Source organism: Sinocyclocheilus rhinocerous, unplaced genomic scaffold (assembly GCF_001515625.1).
Source record: "Sinocyclocheilus rhinocerous isolate Xijiao unplaced genomic scaffold, SAMN03320098_v1.1 scaffold1874, whole genome shotgun sequence".
Lineage (NCBI taxonomy): Eukaryota > Metazoa > Chordata > Actinopteri > Cypriniformes > Cyprinidae > Sinocyclocheilus > Sinocyclocheilus rhinocerous.
Genome location: NW_015626862.1, coordinates 1,544,596 through 1,562,316, shown reverse-complemented (window position 1 = coordinate 1,562,316; position 17,721 = coordinate 1,544,596). Strand labels below are relative to the sequence as shown.

The 17,721-nt window shown below is 35.9% G+C and overlaps 1 protein-coding gene across 1 annotated transcript in view; it reads left to right on the top strand.

Moving 5' to 3' along the window:
- The first annotated feature begins 4,117 nt into the window (after window positions 1-4,117).
- Window positions 4,118-17,721, top strand: part of LOC107716873 (cAMP-dependent protein kinase inhibitor beta-like) — a 37,722-nt gene continuing 24,118 nt past the window's right edge. Inside the window, exon 1 of the mRNA XM_016523482.1 lies at window positions 4,118-4,203. The gene's annotated coding sequence lies outside the window, so the exon portion shown is untranslated. The remainder of the gene's footprint in view (window positions 4,204-17,721) is intronic.

The following is a 17,721-nucleotide window of genomic DNA, read 5'->3' as shown; positions in this document are numbered from 1 at the left end:
TTTTCTTTCTTTTTCGATTTTCTACTATACTCCATTCATTATTTCCATTCCCGCCTTCGTCCGCGTCAAACACTTCATCCTCCATTTCCGGATCACTTCCGGAATCTACGCCACTTCCTACCATGCACTCTCCAGTCACAGATCAGCTGTTGCCAAACCGCCTCCTGGTTCTCCTCACGCCGAGCGCAAGACGCTGCCCTCCACAGGTTACTTTCACGTTCAACATTTCAAAATAAAACATCGGTTTTTCACGCAGACAAGTCACAAAGCAGGCGCTGGAAAAAAAAAGTGAAAAATGTTACATTTTATGTCTCAATCTAATAATAAAAAAAACAAAAAAAAAAAAAAAAACTGAGAAATACAAAAACACAGGTAATTAATTATAAACACAAGTCATTATCAAAAAAATAAAAATAAAAATGGACCATTGTTGTTGTTTGACGTCAATTTGTAGGCTAGCCCTATTTACATTTTGTTATAAATTGCACACAGTTATCATTCATGGTTTATATTTTTATGTATTCTTTATTTATTGATTTATTTATTGTAGGCTGCTCAGTAATCTGGGATTGATGTCCATATGTGTGTGTGTGTGTGTGTGTATGTGTAACAGTTTCCACAGAAACAGAAACAGAATTACATAAGTAGATAAGTACAGAATAGAATAGAATAAAATACAACAGAATAGTAGTTATTACAACTTTTAAAATAGAACTGATATATTTATCTTTGACTCAGCTTACTCTTGATTTTAATACTCTTACAATAAATCTTGAGATGTACATTTTATTTGTCTCTAAGAGGTTTCAAATGCAATATAACAAATGTTTTTTATTTCTAAATCTTTCTAAATACAGAATAAAGGTTACAATTTCCTTCCAAATAAGTGGTCATTTAAAAAAAATCTACATTCTCAAACAGAATAAATTGTGTTATTTTGTAACGTCTGCTTATTGCATGTTTACAAATTTACAGTAAGATGGTGATGATGATTATTATTATTATTATAAAATAAACCCCAACAACAAGGTGTTCAGAAAGTGTGCAGCATTGTACACACTGGAAGAAAAGGCAGAGCATTTAAGTTCACATTATTGTGAAATCAAATGTCTGCATAATTAATGCATGAAAAATTATTCAGTAATGAAATAGCAACTAAGAAAATAGCATATCAATTAAAATGGTGATGGCAGAAAAAATCATCCACTGAGATGTTGTTTCTCAACATGAAGTCTAATCTTGCAAGTCTCGTCTCTTTTGTAGCTAGTTATTTGTAAGGATTAAACATATTTACATTTTACATTTCCACAGCCAATTTAAAAATGACTTCTATTTTTTAGGCTTATTTGTGAGATGAGGCAGAATTGATACGTTACATAAGAGCTGTAATTGGCCCAGAATGTCTTATGAAAGGGCCACCGGTCTGTGATACATTTGTTTATTCTAGAATGTCTCCAAACCAGGGAAAGTAACAAGTGGTAAATGTGTAGTTCTGGAATCATTTCTATTTTAAAGTTAATATTCTTTACCAAGGGCGCCTTAAGATAACCAAAGGACCCTGGGCTGTAGGCCCCCCAACCCCAGAAAACCTCTTTTTTTTAAGCTTCCAAACAATTATTTGTCAAATTTCGTATTTTGTCTTGTTAATATGCCGGTTAACATTTACAACACTGCTCTGCGTAAAATGTGAATATAAGCGAATATGCAAATTTACTCTTTGCCACAAGGTGGCGCTTGTGGAACAGCAGAATTATATAGCCCTTACATAAAGTAAACACTATGTTATTACGGGCATTATAAGGTAATATGAAAGGAAAATGCCATTAAAACATTCCTGGCTGAAATGTGAGTTTACAGGTATGATTTAAACACCATAAATCACACAAAATATTAATTATTTATCATCAGTAGAGCAAAACACAGCATTTTTACATAAATGTGGGTTATTTGGTGATTGCTAACTGCGTTTTTATTTTGAAACATGACGTGCTCAAGTTTATTTAGTTAAATCACAGCCGTATAAAGTTTAATGCTCACATTTAAGCAATAGGACAATTCTTATTTTTCCCCGGATTTAAAATGGAGACTTTGAGACCCGGATTTAAAATTGACACTATTTATGGGACACAGATGACATACAGATTACAACCAAGCAAGTTACTGAACTCTCACTGTATGACGTTACAGAACGTTGTCCGGTTCAGTTCCTTTCACACACCAGTGTTGTGTTTCTGTTAATCTGCATGTCGACATAAAGATACTCTCGTGCTGCGGTTATTTACTAGCGAATGCATTGTACATTCCGCTTACAGTATATCGATGGAACACGTGGAACATACCAACTATACAAACTGTGTGGGGGGAACCTAAACAGAGCCATTCACTATATAGGCTAACCAGGGCATCGCTAAAAATGAGTGTGTGAGTTTGTGTACAGAACGCTGTTGTCACTGCTGCAAACTCCCATATAAATAATTATTAAAAAAATATAATTTCCCTGCATGCCCCCTTTCCAGTGTAGGCCCCTGGACTTCAGCCCCTTGTAGCCCGTGCATTGATGCGCCCCTGTTCTTTACATACAAAGTTTCCATGTCTTTCTGTATTCCAAATAGATGATGCTAATTATATTAATGGATCTCAGGGACGATTAAGGACACTGTATTCTAGTTCTAATTCTATCAAGTCACTGTCACCATCACACCAGAATCCATAAGTGATAGTTTAAACTAGTTTTGATCAGTGAATCTAATAATTTGTTTAAACACCTTTGACTTGGAGGCTTTAGTTGAGTTTTATTTTGTACATTTGTCTGATAACAGGTAATTTACCATATATAAACCAACCAACTCAGGATTATGCAAAGCAACAGGACATGTGATTCAGTCCTATTGCTTTAATAGTCAAATTAACAAATAGTTATTCAGTTTGGTAACTGCAATTTCTCCCTCTGGTTCCTGCACCATCTGCCTTTTCTCAAGAGAGCTGGGTTGCCTTTTTCACATTTAATCACTTCATACATTTTTTTCAGGAAAATATCTCTTTTAGTCACTCTTTTAGATCAATACTCTCGTATTGATCATCATTAATGATCATTTCATAATTCAACACATGCCCTTGGGCCACCAGAGTTCATTTTATTTTTGGAATTGACAAATGGGATGAATTGGATGCTGTGTAGTCAAGTGGAGAAGTAATTATCCTCAGCCAGTTCAGAGGGTTACTGTTTTGTTTGTTAAAGGGGAGGATTGTGGTTGCATAAGGTGTTTAAGGTAGTTGTAAGAAACAGATTACGATATGACCCGCAGGTTGGTGGGTCACCGAGTTAGTATCTGGTAAAAATAGAGCACGAGGTTTCAGTTTTGATTATGGAAGGACCAAATTAGAGACATATGGAAAAGAGAATATATACAGTGGGTACGGAAAGTATTCAGACCCCCTTAAATTTTTCACTCTTTGTTATATTGCAGCCATTTGCTAAAATCATTTAAGTTAATTTTTTTCCTCATTACTGTACACACTATGATATTATGTTACATTATATTATTATTAATGTCTCTAATTTATATATGTTCAAAGGATATACAGTATATATAAAGGATATTATTCCCATAACTTATTAAATACATTAAATTATATACATTAATATACATGAATATAACTTAGAGACATTTATGATCAAATATATTAGAGGCTACTTGTGCACATACAATTATGTAATTAAAATATTATTATGTTTTTAAATGTTATGTAATTATTCCCGTTCACATATATAATATAATATAATATATAATATAATTATTTTAATTAGAATTATATTATTTAATTTTAATATAATATACAGGAGGCAATTTACAATATATACAATTATATATTCAATGTTATGTTATGTATATACTATATAATTAATCCCGTTCACATATAATATAATAATAATAATAATAATAATATGTATTTAATATATATTTAATTAATATATTTAATATGTTATTATATGTATGATAATATAAGGTGTTGCACACACACACACACACACACACACACACACACTGGAAATAGACAAACATACTTTTCTGTGTCTAAAGTGCAACTATAAATAAACACACTTTCAATACGCGGAGTTCCCCTCGCGGATAGCCTCTGTTGGTACTGATTCGGAGTGTTCTCCCGGATAGCTCTGCTTCGAGGAGTTGCTTCATTTTCGGAGTGAGTAAAAGCTCTGCTGCAGGACTGGCACAAGAAATACAGAGAGGGCTAGAGATGTGTCAGACGCGTATGTACAGTGCATCAACGCGCGCTTTGAAGTTCTCTATGTTCGCTGCTCTATCCAGATGCTCACTGATGCATTACAGCTGTCCGTTCATTTACATGCCGCTTAAATGACCAGACAATAAGTAAATGAATGAATGGTATGAATGGTAGTTAAACAGTCCCTGTTGTCGTAGGGAAAATTCTATTGTTCCTGTTCGAGTGTCAACTGCCAGTTCATATGCACTATGCAATATTCCCTACGCGTCTGACACATGAAGGAATGAACTAAAATATTTACAGGTGCTGTTGCTCAGTATATGTCTGGACTATTATTTTTTGAGTGAAATTCTGTTTCCTGTTTGCTGTTTTTGTCCTTTCATGACCTAAACAAAGTTACAATATAAATAATCGCAATATCTCATTATACTGTATTATACAAAGTGACCCTGATATAAACAGACTATGCTGTTTGAATTAAATGTGAAGATTTATGACCAAACAGGTCATGCAAGGATCTCCCCAAACACAAGGCTGTTCATGGACTGGTCCTCTGCTCATGTGGGGCCTCTTTTTGTCAACAGTTCACTTGGCCATTACCTTTGTGTGTGTGGACCATTTCATGTAATAAGAGTGTTTGTTTTTTTTTTTTTTTTTTAGATGTATTTATTGCATATGAATGCATTTTGCATTTGGATGGTTTACATGGTAAAATATGCTGTTGCATTCTTTTCAATTAGGTTTAGATAAAAGGTTATGCTGAACTGTAGACTTTTTTTTATTTTTTATTTGATTTCATTATTTATTTCTGGTGTATATGCGTCTGAAATCACACTGACCTTGGATTGGATGTAGTGAAATGAAATTGTTCTCTATTATAGCTGGTTCTAACTCGTCTAAGATGGTCATTAGGTGGTCCATGCACCCATATTAGACGATGCAGCAACAAAGTCCAGTTGGTCATACTATGTTAAGTCACTCAAATTGGTTTTTAGAACATGATTGGTGGTCAACCAGCTAATGACCAGCTTAGACCAGCAAACAGTTCCAAAACAGCTTAAACTGGATTTTCCAGCAGAGATTATTGAAGCTGTACATTATAAATTTGTATGTATGATTCATGTCTGATGTAATGATGCTTCATGGTTGTAAATTAATGCACATAAAAAAAGCCAATGTAAAGTTACAGTGTCTGGGCTGAGCAGTATAACTTCCTTTTCAAAGTTATCATTCCAAAACACAAGTAAACTACACTTAAAATAATTTTTAAAAAATGTTTAAAATGTTAATTGTTTTAGCCTAAATCATGAACATTTCTTTCTTTCTTTCCCCCCCCCCTCATTTTTAATTAATTTTGCTGTTCAAAAGCCCTGGAGAGTATGAGCAGAACATATATTGTGACATTTGTGATCATTTAATTGCAACATACTAAGTTAAAGGCGGTTTAAGTTGCCTAGGAGACACAGCAGTTTCATTATCTTCTCATCTAGAGGCACTTACTCAGATGGGCACCGTGTCCTTTCTATTATAACGAGTCCTGCAATTACAGTCTGGTATAAGGTTGTTTTGTTCGTTGTTATGGATGCATCAATTTTTGTATACTGCATTGGGGTTGTTGGTAAAAGATTGTCATGTTGTTACGCTGTGATAATGGATGGGCCTCTGTGTATCACCAGCAAAGTCACGATACGATACGTATCATGATACGGGACTGCACTGAATTTCACCTCAGAAGAATTTAGTAAAACAGCTGTTTATTAAACACTGCATACCATAGGGCCGTTGCTAACTATTGGCAAAACAGGCACTTGACCTCTGCATTATGAAGAGCCTCTATAACTGTACCATAGTACAATAGCCTATTAGAAGAGTTCTAAACTAATGCGCTGTCTTCACTGTACCTCACGCACACATTAGTTAGATCACTGCGCGCGCGCGCGCACAGACATTCTTTTTTGCGTTTAGACAAACTTTTTAGCGCTGGCCCGCAATTTTATCAATAAGATAGCTTAATCGCTGAAGAGCTACATTATCTTTCTCAACAAGGAGCTGGTAACATAATCGTTTCTAAAGCAAATAAAGCCACAGCTTCACTGTTAATAGAGAAACGCGGCAGAACGGTGGTAATTCATACATACACAGCCTCTCTCTCTCTCTCTCTCTCTCATAAATGATCGCTAAACTGCAAGCTAACCGATTTTTTCAGAAAGCAAGTGCGTTTATCCACAGTGGAGAGATTGCGCGTGCACATGGTTGCCAGGTTGACAAAGATAAGTAACACACTTAGCAGATATTTTCGTATTGTGCAAGTGCTTCGAAGCTCTGTTTCGGGGATTAAGTCTCTTCATATCAGGCAACCCCGGTTGTGTTCCTCTGCGGCCAGATCAAACCTCCTTGTAGCCTATATATTATGCTCTATTCATTATTTTTTAGAAACCTTGCACTTTTCCACTCCGTTTTAAAATGTGTTCTTGTATTCAAATTAAGCGCGGTCCACTGCAGGGCACGTGCCCTGTATCGATACTTGTATCGTCAGATCTCTGTGACGATACATCGTCGTATCGATGTATCGAACACATCACTAGGCCTCCAGCAGGGTTAAATCACACATGAAATTACACATTGATACGTCCCATCTTTCCCCTGAACATCTCAATGACCCTCACAAGATTTACTGATAGAGGGCAGGATCTGGTTTTCAAAGACTGTTATTTTATTATCAGCACACTTATGGACATAATAATAACCTGCATACTAAGAATTAAGGCTGTCTTTTGTTTTCTAGATTTCTAAATGCAGACGTTTCTATATAGAGCATAGGCCTACATCAAATCTCATGTTAAATTGTTGCAATCTAGTAGCCGCCCTTCTACATCTATCAATCTCAGTGGCAGAAAATGGTGTGTGTATGTTGTACAGTATACAGCGTCCTGCTGGGTGCTGCCCATGGAGAATCTATTTTTAATTGGCCTTGTTAATGATAACAGAAACTTTGCAGCGGCGTCTGCCTGTTCATAAAGTTAATTGTGCTTATGGGACTAGACAGTATAGTTTGGCACATTTATTTTATATTACCACCGGTGCTGCACGGTCACACTTGCTGGTCTGCTTTTACACATATGTCACAAGCAGTTAGACCAAAAAAAGCAGATTTGATGCCCAGACTTGTTGTTTTATTTCTTTAGGCTATTTTAACATGCAAAGTTTTAGTTTTAACAAAATGCTGCAGTTAGAAAATCATACGCTAGAAATAGTTTAATTATATCAAAGGATCGTGACAGATATGTTGTTCTATGATTCTCATCAAATGCTTAGAATTTTAAAATCACAAGTGATGAAACTGAGCCATCATCCAATAGCTGTAAAATGCAACTCCATATTTTTTGACGCATGTAATTTTTTAAATATTAGAATAATATTATATATGTTTCTGCATATTTAACTGGAATAATTGAAAGCTTTTTAAGCCATTCATTGGTTGATTCCACCTAAAAGTCAAAACATTGCTCTGTTCCTATCCAGCCACACTAAAAATAGCTCAACCAGTAGAGTGAGTTTGGGGACAGGACTATATGTTTACTGACCAATGGCAGGCAGTGAGAACTTGTGACTTATTATCTCACAATTCTGACTCTTTTTCTATATCTCACAGTTTTGACTTTTCCTTTTAGAATTGCGAATCCTAAACAGTTCTAAAAAAGTTGCAATAAAAAAAAGAAAAAAAGACTGAATTGTGAGATAAAAAGCCGCAGTTACTTTTTAAAATTGTATTTCTTATCTTGTGGCAGGAACTAGCTGTTATTTCAAATTTGCCTTAGGAGTTTGAGGAGGATTATAGTCAATACATTTTGAAGTGACACATTTTAAACAGATTAATGTAATAAGTAAATTGAACCATATTACGTACAAAGCACTGGGAGGTTCAGGTGCTTATTTGTAACCCAAAGTCCTTTATAGTCTTTTAAAGTAGGCATGATTAAACTGATTTAAGCCGACAATATGCAACCGATCAAAATTTGGCCTTGAAGAAGCACAGCCTCTCTTTCTCTCTCTCTTCTCTCTCTTCTCTTTTAACAGCTGATATTCATTCTGTTTCAGCCTTCCTCAGAGTATCATCAAGGCTCTGGTGAAAGGCATGACAGCTTCTGTTCTTGTGTTTTACTGGCGAGATCCCAAGAGAGCTCAACTCTCCATTCATTTCACCAATTGGTTCACGAATTACATAAATATTCTCCCATTAATGAACAATTTGAAAGCATCACAGCATGCAACACAAACAGAGAGTTATTACTTAACAGTAACTTTTTTTCCCCCAATGCAACTTGCAGTACTTGAGCTACTGCACAGTTTCCTGGCATTTACTGTATAATAGACATATGTAGTACTTGAACAGCTTATGTTTTGTGGCCAAAATTTAATTTAATTTAATTTAATTTAATTTCAAAGAGTTAAATGTCATTGAGTGATTAAGTCATGGCAGCAAAATAAATAAAATAATAAATGAAACTTATTTCTATTTTAACCATACCCCTGTCATTCGACTGTTATTTTATAGGTAAGGCTCATATGGGCTTTATACAAAAATTACAATTATAAACATAATGTATTAGAGTACATCATTACTTCACATCACTTCTGCAAAGTACACTTTAAAAAAATCCCTAAAATTTACTGTAAAAAATGGCAGCTGTGGTTGCCAGAACTTACAAAAATAAAAAAACACATCATGGTAACACACATAACACTAAAATAATGCAATAAATATTAATTTCACAACATAAGATGCAACATAAAACCTTAGTATACATAAATGATAAGAAAAAAAACAAAGAAGAAACAGTTATTTTAAAAAACAAAAAAAACAAATGTGAAGTGTCCACAGATGTGAATTATGTGAATGTCAGTTCACGGTTTTTCATTGAAAGTTATAAGTTGACTTAATTATAAGCTTCCAAAAACTGTAAATGTAATGTATTTTACTGAAAAATTACATGAAATGTTTCATTACGTTTACATTACAGTTTTTCCCTGTATTTAGTAAGGGAACTTACAGTTAACCAATTAACAATTTTTATAGTCTTTTACCATTAAAATCATGATAATTTTTGATGTCGGTCAAATGAAGAATTTACATATTACATATGAAGATTTGTGTGAAGTACCCGTTATTGTAACTCTGAATAGGTGTTTTGTGGAGGTGACACTGATGGATCAGCGGTAGTTTGCAGAGGCGCACATTGCTAATGACATGTGGGCTTTTATGCATCTCACCATATGAGGTGCATCATGTGGTGTTCCTCCTTCAGTAAGGAGTTAAAGATCACACAGTGTTCTAACGATAAGGCCTAATCCTAGGCTCTACAATACACTGTAGCAGGGCTTGTTTAAAGTCTGGCACCGGAGGGTTATAAAGGGCTAGAGGTCTCACTGTTATCTCTTATCTTAAATCACCGGATTTGAGCACATCATCATATTGGACCTAAACATACACCGCAGGCAATCTAGGGACCAAGGTATCCTGGCTTTCAGTTTGATCTTCCCTTGCTAATTGTCAAAATGTCTTGCACCAAGACAGCAGCTTATTTTATTGTCTGCTCTGAGCTGTACGAACCATGTGTCAAGTAAATAAAACCGATTGTTGCATGTTGTGAAGTTTTAAAACACATATAAAGCATGTGTCTGTGTTTGCACTGGATAAATTGTCAGTGGCGAGAGAATAAGGGGTCGCATTCACAAGGTGCTCTTATCGATCTTACACTGGAACCCTCACAGATGTGAATTATTTATGAAAACAGAGTGTCTTCTTCATGCATGGCACACTATGTGTGTCATAAGCCTAGACTGTAGGTGTACGGAGAAGTGTTGTAAAATACGATCAATGCTGTTTTAAAAGGCCTGTCTTGCATCTGACATTTCGCGTTTGGCCAAGTGCAACATACTGAGAGTTTTATATACCCTGTGATGCCTGTGTTAAGCCCTGTTCACATTCTGGGAGCGATTTGCTGTCGCTTAAGACACCGGAATGGTTTCTGTTGCTGAGAATTGCCATTTTGTTACTAATAATAAATAAATGGGCAAAGGAATATAATGGAGTATGCCATTAATAATTTTAATAGTAGGCCTAAGTAATACAATTTTTGCAAAAAAAGAAATGCAATTTCATTACCAAACGTTTTATTTCCAAAAATTATTTGAATAATACATTTAAAATAATTATCCCAAAAGATTTTATGCAGATTTTTAAATCTTATAGGTGTCATAAATGCAGTCCAATAACTGTATTCGATAAATACTAAACAAACAAACAAACCATGTGATCACATTGCATTAATACTAGCAAAATACTGGTTTTTGTGCTGTACAGACCGTATATTCTATTGCCCTACACCAAGTCTACACCTAAACCTACGCCTTACAGGTAGGTTTAGCCTTACAATTTTTATGCATTTTTAGATTTTCAATATATATATATATATATATAAAAGCATAAGCACTAGTCGGTTCTCTGTTTCCAACCTTAATAATTTCTGGTTTCTGTCAGTGTGAACAGAACTTTATTGGTATTGGTATGTCGCTCTCAAAGTTTAAGATTTAGAAGCCATCATAGCCCAACTAAGTAATTGTGCATCCATAATAGCATAAATGAGCATATAGACAAGCATAAATGTGAGTATTTAGTCATGAGGATATCTAATAGTATTTCCCCTCTAATTGAACACTTTTAGGGCACTTTTAGATTGAAGGTCAAGCTTCTGTGGGTTCAGTTCCTTATGGCTGCATTGCTATTGATCAGTGTTAGTTTGCTTTCCTCTTCTTTCATGCTATTTTTTGTACAGCCTGTCATAAATCTTTCAAAGGTGTTTTTGTACTGTATAGGAGTAGCAGCATTAAAATCTGTGCCAAGTAACAGCAAAGAGCCCTCTGACTCTCTGACTGATAAAATAAAAATAAAAAAAGCTAACATGGACTAATTTAATGCTTAGGAGCATTTAAGTGTAGCATATATTGATTTGCTAAATAAAGCTTTAGATAAATTACCCTAATTAATTTAATTTTATTGAAGGCCGCTTTTTGTGAAATCTCTCCAATGCAGATTCGCTTTGATGTTCTTTGAAAGAAAGAGAGTCCGTTTACTTTATTGCTCTTGCTGTCTTGTGGTTTATTACAGTAGAAAATTTTGCACACGTTGGAGTCAGCAAAATGGTTGGTTGAAGCCAGTTCAAAGAGGTTATAGCAAACCCTTCTGATGCGTGAAAATTGTTCTGCAAAAAGAAATTAAAGAACAAATAGAGTGGTGTTTGTAGTCTTGTTGATAGGGTGTTGATAATGGTTGTTAGATCTTTGCTAGCTGGTTTTTGCTAACTGTCTCAGTTAAATCAAAAGAGCCCACTATCTGATGTTCTGGTTCCTAGATCCCTACTGATTTCTGGACCGTTTTATCGTCTGCCTGGTGGAAATTGTAAGTTGTGCAATTTGAGATGTCATTCATGCTTGTAGCACAAATAGTGCAGAATGAAATGAATGAGGAATACTAATAGAGATTCTTGTCTTGGCAAATACCACTAATCACATCAATCAACACTGCAGTCCTTATTGAAATACATTTAGAAAACTCATCGCCATTTCTGATATATTTGATACAATTTTACAGATGAGTCAACTGATTCTGTTGCAACTAGCTTGTAAAAGCCTATAAATAATACGGCTTAATATAGTTAAATGCTTGAGGTTCTGTATCATCAGTCCAAATATGGATTTGGATAATGTCAGATCTGATTGATCCCACTTTGCCTTTCTTTGGTATTTCAGCAGTGTCCGGTGCACATCAATATTGCGTCATTGAGCACGATCTTTGTTTGGGGAGGCAGATAGCCAATGGGAAAATCATTCCCTGGGGATGCACTGTACAGGAAACTAAGGTCTGCTTTTCATACGTGAGAAGATGAATCACATGTAATCTGTGCTTTGTTCTTCTAGCCCACACGAATGGGCTTTGCCCTCAAGCGGCTGCATCTGCTATAAATAGGTGGAGATTAAAACCTTTGTTGTCTGGCTAACCTACAGTTCATCTTCAATTTGCTGCTGCTAAGGTTGTATCTGGTCCTCTGGAGATGATTGGATGTGACTTGGCTCATGTTATTTTTGTCTGTACATGTGATATGACGCAGTAAACAGCTTTGATATCCATGGGTATGGCTGGAGACGTTACTGTAATGCAGCGCTAATTGGCTTTGTTCATCATGCACAGATGTGTAATTGAAGGTGTTGGAATGTTCGAACGAGTCTTTATTTAGATGTTGAATGGGAATTTTTATGCATTTGAGATTTAGAGGTGCAGCAGTCAAAACATCATTTTCAAAGGTCTGAGGTGGAATAAAGGCCGGCAGATAAAAAAAATGTGTGACGAGGGAAAGCTCGGAGCAATGTCATCTGACACAGCTGGAGCTGTTTGATAGTTGTAGTGTGGTGGCAGTTCCTTTGAGCATTAATGGCATTAAATCCTCTTCAATTCCTTCTGTAGAAATGTTTGCTTTGAGTAACCCTACTGAAAATGCAATCTTAAACCAGTCATAGCTAGTTTAGCTGACCTGCCAGACTGGTGTTCAGCTGTTTTCCATCGTTGCTAATAGTGGTGTTTTGTTTGTGAATGAACTGGGATAGAACAAATCCTTTAAGTGAATGAATCATTGTTCTTTACTGCCATGACATAACTCAAGTCTCTTCCCTTTGTTTATCACTCTCCCTGGATTGTTTTAGATTTGTAGACATGCAAATTTTTATAAACAATAATAAGACTTAATTCGGCCTGCAATTCACTCAGCTTCGGTGATGTTGATGTGATTGGTGATACTGACGTAACCATATATCTACCATATGTCGGAGTAACTTGAAGAAAGAATCGATCCAAAAATAATTTAAAAGAACCAAGTCACTTTGTTGCTACAAATAGTGAAGGAAGCTAGATTTCTCATTAGCGAAGCTCCGGTTGTTAGAAGTTTTTTTCAGTCATGCAGCTTTTCAGTACGCAAGCAGGGTAGCGATGACAGATGCTAAAATGTTATGTTTTCATGGTAATATTTCAAGTTGTGTGTTCTTTGTTTATGAATAGAACTATGTGTAATTCAATAAATCTCTTTTTTGAGTCGATATCTTTCAGTGAATTGTTCACATGTTCACGCAACATTTCACCTGAATGAATGAATGAATGAATGATGCATTTATATAGCGCTTTATTGTGTATTGTTGTACACCCAAAGCGCTTTTACAATCATATGGGGGGTCTCTCCTCAACCACCACCAGTGTGCAGCATCCACTTGGTGAATCAGCCTGAATAATTTGAACAGCACACAAATGCGCTGAAGCGAACTCATTTGGAGTGGATTTTCACTCATTAAGAGAACAAAAACAGTCAGATTAATTCAGATGTTTAGGCTTCAAATCAGTTTAAGTCAAACCCGCCAAATCAGTGTAAATCATTTGCCAGCGGTAAAGTTCGAAACTCTGTGTCTGCTGCTTGTCAAATGAATTTGTATTGCAAGATGTTTTCCAATAAAAAAAAAACACAGCTAATGAAATCTCGTGAAGCAACAAAGTATCACCATGGCATCACCATGCGCTTTTGGACATGTACCCTGGTAAGACCATGGTATTCTTTGAAATACCTTGGAATATCATATAAATATAATAGTGGGAACAGGGTAATCATTCATGGAACTAAAGCTTATCCCCAGCCAAATATTAGGCTACATGTCATAAGAGGTGTCCAGATTAGCAACCGTTTTCAGATGTGCTTATAAATCTGTTAAGTAACAAGGTGTGGCCTTAAAAATGTCCTGCTGTTGTATATGATGATTTAATTGGTGTTAATTTGTGAATCTCAGGCTTTTGTAAATATTATATATATAATTATATAATTAAATATAGTTATTTCACAGTGTGTGAACCATGTATTTTTTATGGTCACTCCCCTGGTATGTCTAAAGATTGAAGATATCAGTCCATACGCAGCCTCACAATAGTTCTGTTCTAAAACCTAATGAACTGCCTAGCTAGACAACATTTTAAGGCATTTTAGGCATGCTTACGCCACAAAGTCTGTTAAAAAAGATACAGTAACGTTATGTTGCTGTATCAAACAGCGTGGTTTGGCAAAATTCTATATGGCGGCATTGGAGCAGCGGGTTAGGATACTGCTTGAAAAGGTGTAGCTGCTTATTGGCAGTAGACAGCATGGCAGCTCTCAGATTTTGGAACAGAGCTGATGTCTTTTGACCTGGGAAAGACTAGCTTTAATGGCTCAGAATCTGCACAGGGAATTGCTGTCAGAAGCTTTATCATATCTGTTACTGAAACTGCACAACAGAGCAGTGTCAATACAGTGTGATCATGGCGTTCACTTAGAATCAATCAAAAAGATACCCCGACATAACTCAAATAGAGCAAATAGTTTTTGTGCTTTCAGGTTTATTTAGAAGATCCTGAGAAACAATATTTTGACAACACTGTCAGCCAACAAGAATTACATCATGTGATTTCAATGATGTTATTTGCACACAGTGTTGATATTTTCACAGCTGTATGACAGCTATGGGAGTGACAAGTGAAGCTACAGTATGTTCAGCTGGATTTATTATGTACACCCCCATGAAGTTATGAGGTCTCAACCTACACCCCCTCAAAAATCAAAGAGCTAATCTCATAGGTCATTTATGTTGCGGTCACATATCGTCATACAGTAAGGAGAAGATTAAGAGTGGGCGGTATGACCAAAAGCTTTTGTGATGGTGTGAGTCATTTCTGAAGACATTATATATCAAAATAGTTATTTTTGCTGGAATTAAAAAAAAACAAAAAAAACATGATATACACTACTGTTCAAATGTTTGGGGTCAGTAAGTTTTTAAAAATGTTTTTGGAAAAAAACAGTAATATTGTGTTTTATTATTACAATTTAAATATAATTGTTTATTTTAGTATATTTTCATTTCTTATTATCATTAACATTGTTTCTTCATAATATTTTAGTGGAATTTTTTTTTTTTTCAGAATAGAAACTTCATCAAAGAAACAAGTTTTTACTGCCACTTATGATCAGTCATCCTTGCTGAATAAAAGTATTAGTATAATTTATTAAAAGTATAATTTATATTTATTTATTTAAAAAAAAAAAAACATACAAACTTTTTTTAGGTAACCCAGAATTAAATAAAAACTTCACAAATGAAAGGATATCATTTGATTATTTTCTCATTTTATTTGTAGTACATGCAAACCAAATGATAAGATTATTCATAATGCATCACTTTAATAAAACAAACAAACAAAAAAACAATAAACAATAAAAACTAATATTATTAAATGGATAGTTATAACTAGGGGTGCTCCGATCAGGATTTTTGAATTTATGGTGTAATTACTAAATTTTCGTGTCAATCCATGTTCATATTTACTGCAAACAATGCGCTGTTACTTTAATTCAGCGCTTGCAGTGCAACAATAGACTCGGTGTGGAAACGATCCCTGCACTGCTGCAGACGCACCGCTCCTGAACGCACTGCCGGACTGCAACCGTGCGCAGTGTGCACGCTTTAATCCGTTAACATGAGCGCGGAAAAAATACGCACCACATACACACTGCAAACAGAGTAAAGTGAACCTGGCATTATGTGTGTGCGCTGCGAGTGTGCATGAGCGCGCGGTCTCCAGTTGAGCGCGCGAGCGCTGAATGTTTAAACACTGGCAAGAATTAAAAAGTAATGCAATTTATAAACTTTAGTGACGATGTGACACTGCCTCGATTGTGCAAGTGACAATTCATGTGTCAACTGTGCAGCGTGCAGCTTGCTTATATGATGTTTTATTAACAAGGTTCGGGAGGAGCGCGTCAGACACTTAGCCTAATTAACACAGGTGGAGCGCACTCAAGTTAATCAACACCATGATATAAATACAGCTGACTTACCTCTATCCATTGACTGTTATCAGCATCCCTCCTCCGCCCCATCTCCTCACTTCGAGTTCATACTACACTTATCCGGGGGGGGGTACTTTAGGTTCGGGCCATTCCCGAGCTCGGAGCCCTTCCCCGGACAGCACGCCAAATATGCATTACCATACTTCAGCTAATTATATGTAAGCGTGAACTCGTGAAAGACAGACGTGATGTGATTTGAAGCCATTTGCGTATTTTGAGAGCGAAAGAGAGAGCGCGCGCGCGGTGATTCACTCACACTGTTTGTGAAATTACGTCTCACACAAGGTTATTTAATGAAGAAATATGAAGGTGAGTACCTCACCTTCAGCATTATAATTATTTCACCCGTGCCGGACAGAGACTGAGACGGTGCCGCTGCATGTCATGCCAAACCTCTCACGGCAGCGTCATCAGCTTGAGATCGTTTTTTTTGAGATCGGCCTTTTTAGAGACTGCCGATCAATCATCCCAACGTGATTATCGGCCGATAGTGATCAGTAGCCGATCAATCGGAGCACCCCTAGTTATATCTCGTAAAGAGATCTTTTCCATACAATTCAAAGTCAATGTCAAGAACACGGCATCCTCTAAAAATCAAATGAAGCATATAAGAAGAAGAAGTGCATACAACTAATGCTCTAAATAGGCCTGTCGCAATAATCAATATATCAACTTATCGACAATATAACAACATTACCTTTTGGTGACGCAATATATTGCCCATTATATTTACATAAAAATTTATGTCACCATGTTGTTTTGAATTCCACTTGCGCCTGTGTCTTTTGCAGCTTCTCGAACATAACGTGGTGTAGTCGTTGCTAGTTCAAATTTAAAAAATGCTTCTACAAAAAAGTTTAATCTGCAGATATGGCCTTGTTTAGGGATCTGTGCCAAATCCCAATTCATGCAGATAGCTTTGTGTGAGGAACAAAACCAAAATCGAAATTGTTACTCCACCATTGCAATAAAATCTAGTATGTCATGATCAGTTACAAGAACCAACTGAGCATCACTGGTGTCAAACCTGGTGTGACACGTTTTGAAATGCCATATTTGAATGTGCATAAATTCAACATTTTAGTATTTTCCTCACACAAAGCTGTCATTTGACTTCAGAAGTTTTGGGTTATAAAACACATTTCATATGGATCACCGTTGAGCTTGTTTTAATGGTGAATTTGTTGTCAATTCTGGAGCTTGACACCCCATTCACATTTATTGTACTGAAAAGATAAACACTCTGTGTCATACAGGCATGAAATAACCATATACCATCATTCCCTCCAGCTCTAGTGAAGACCAGGGGCCTGATGTATAAACGTACGCAATTTTCCACGCACAAACCGGAATTATAAAAAATAAACTAGGCGTAAATATGTGTGCATCGTACGGACACTCTAGACCAGGGATCCTCAAATCTGGCCCACGGGATCCACTTTCCTGCACAGTTTAGCTCTAACCCTAATCAAACACACCTGAGCATGCTAATCAATGTCTT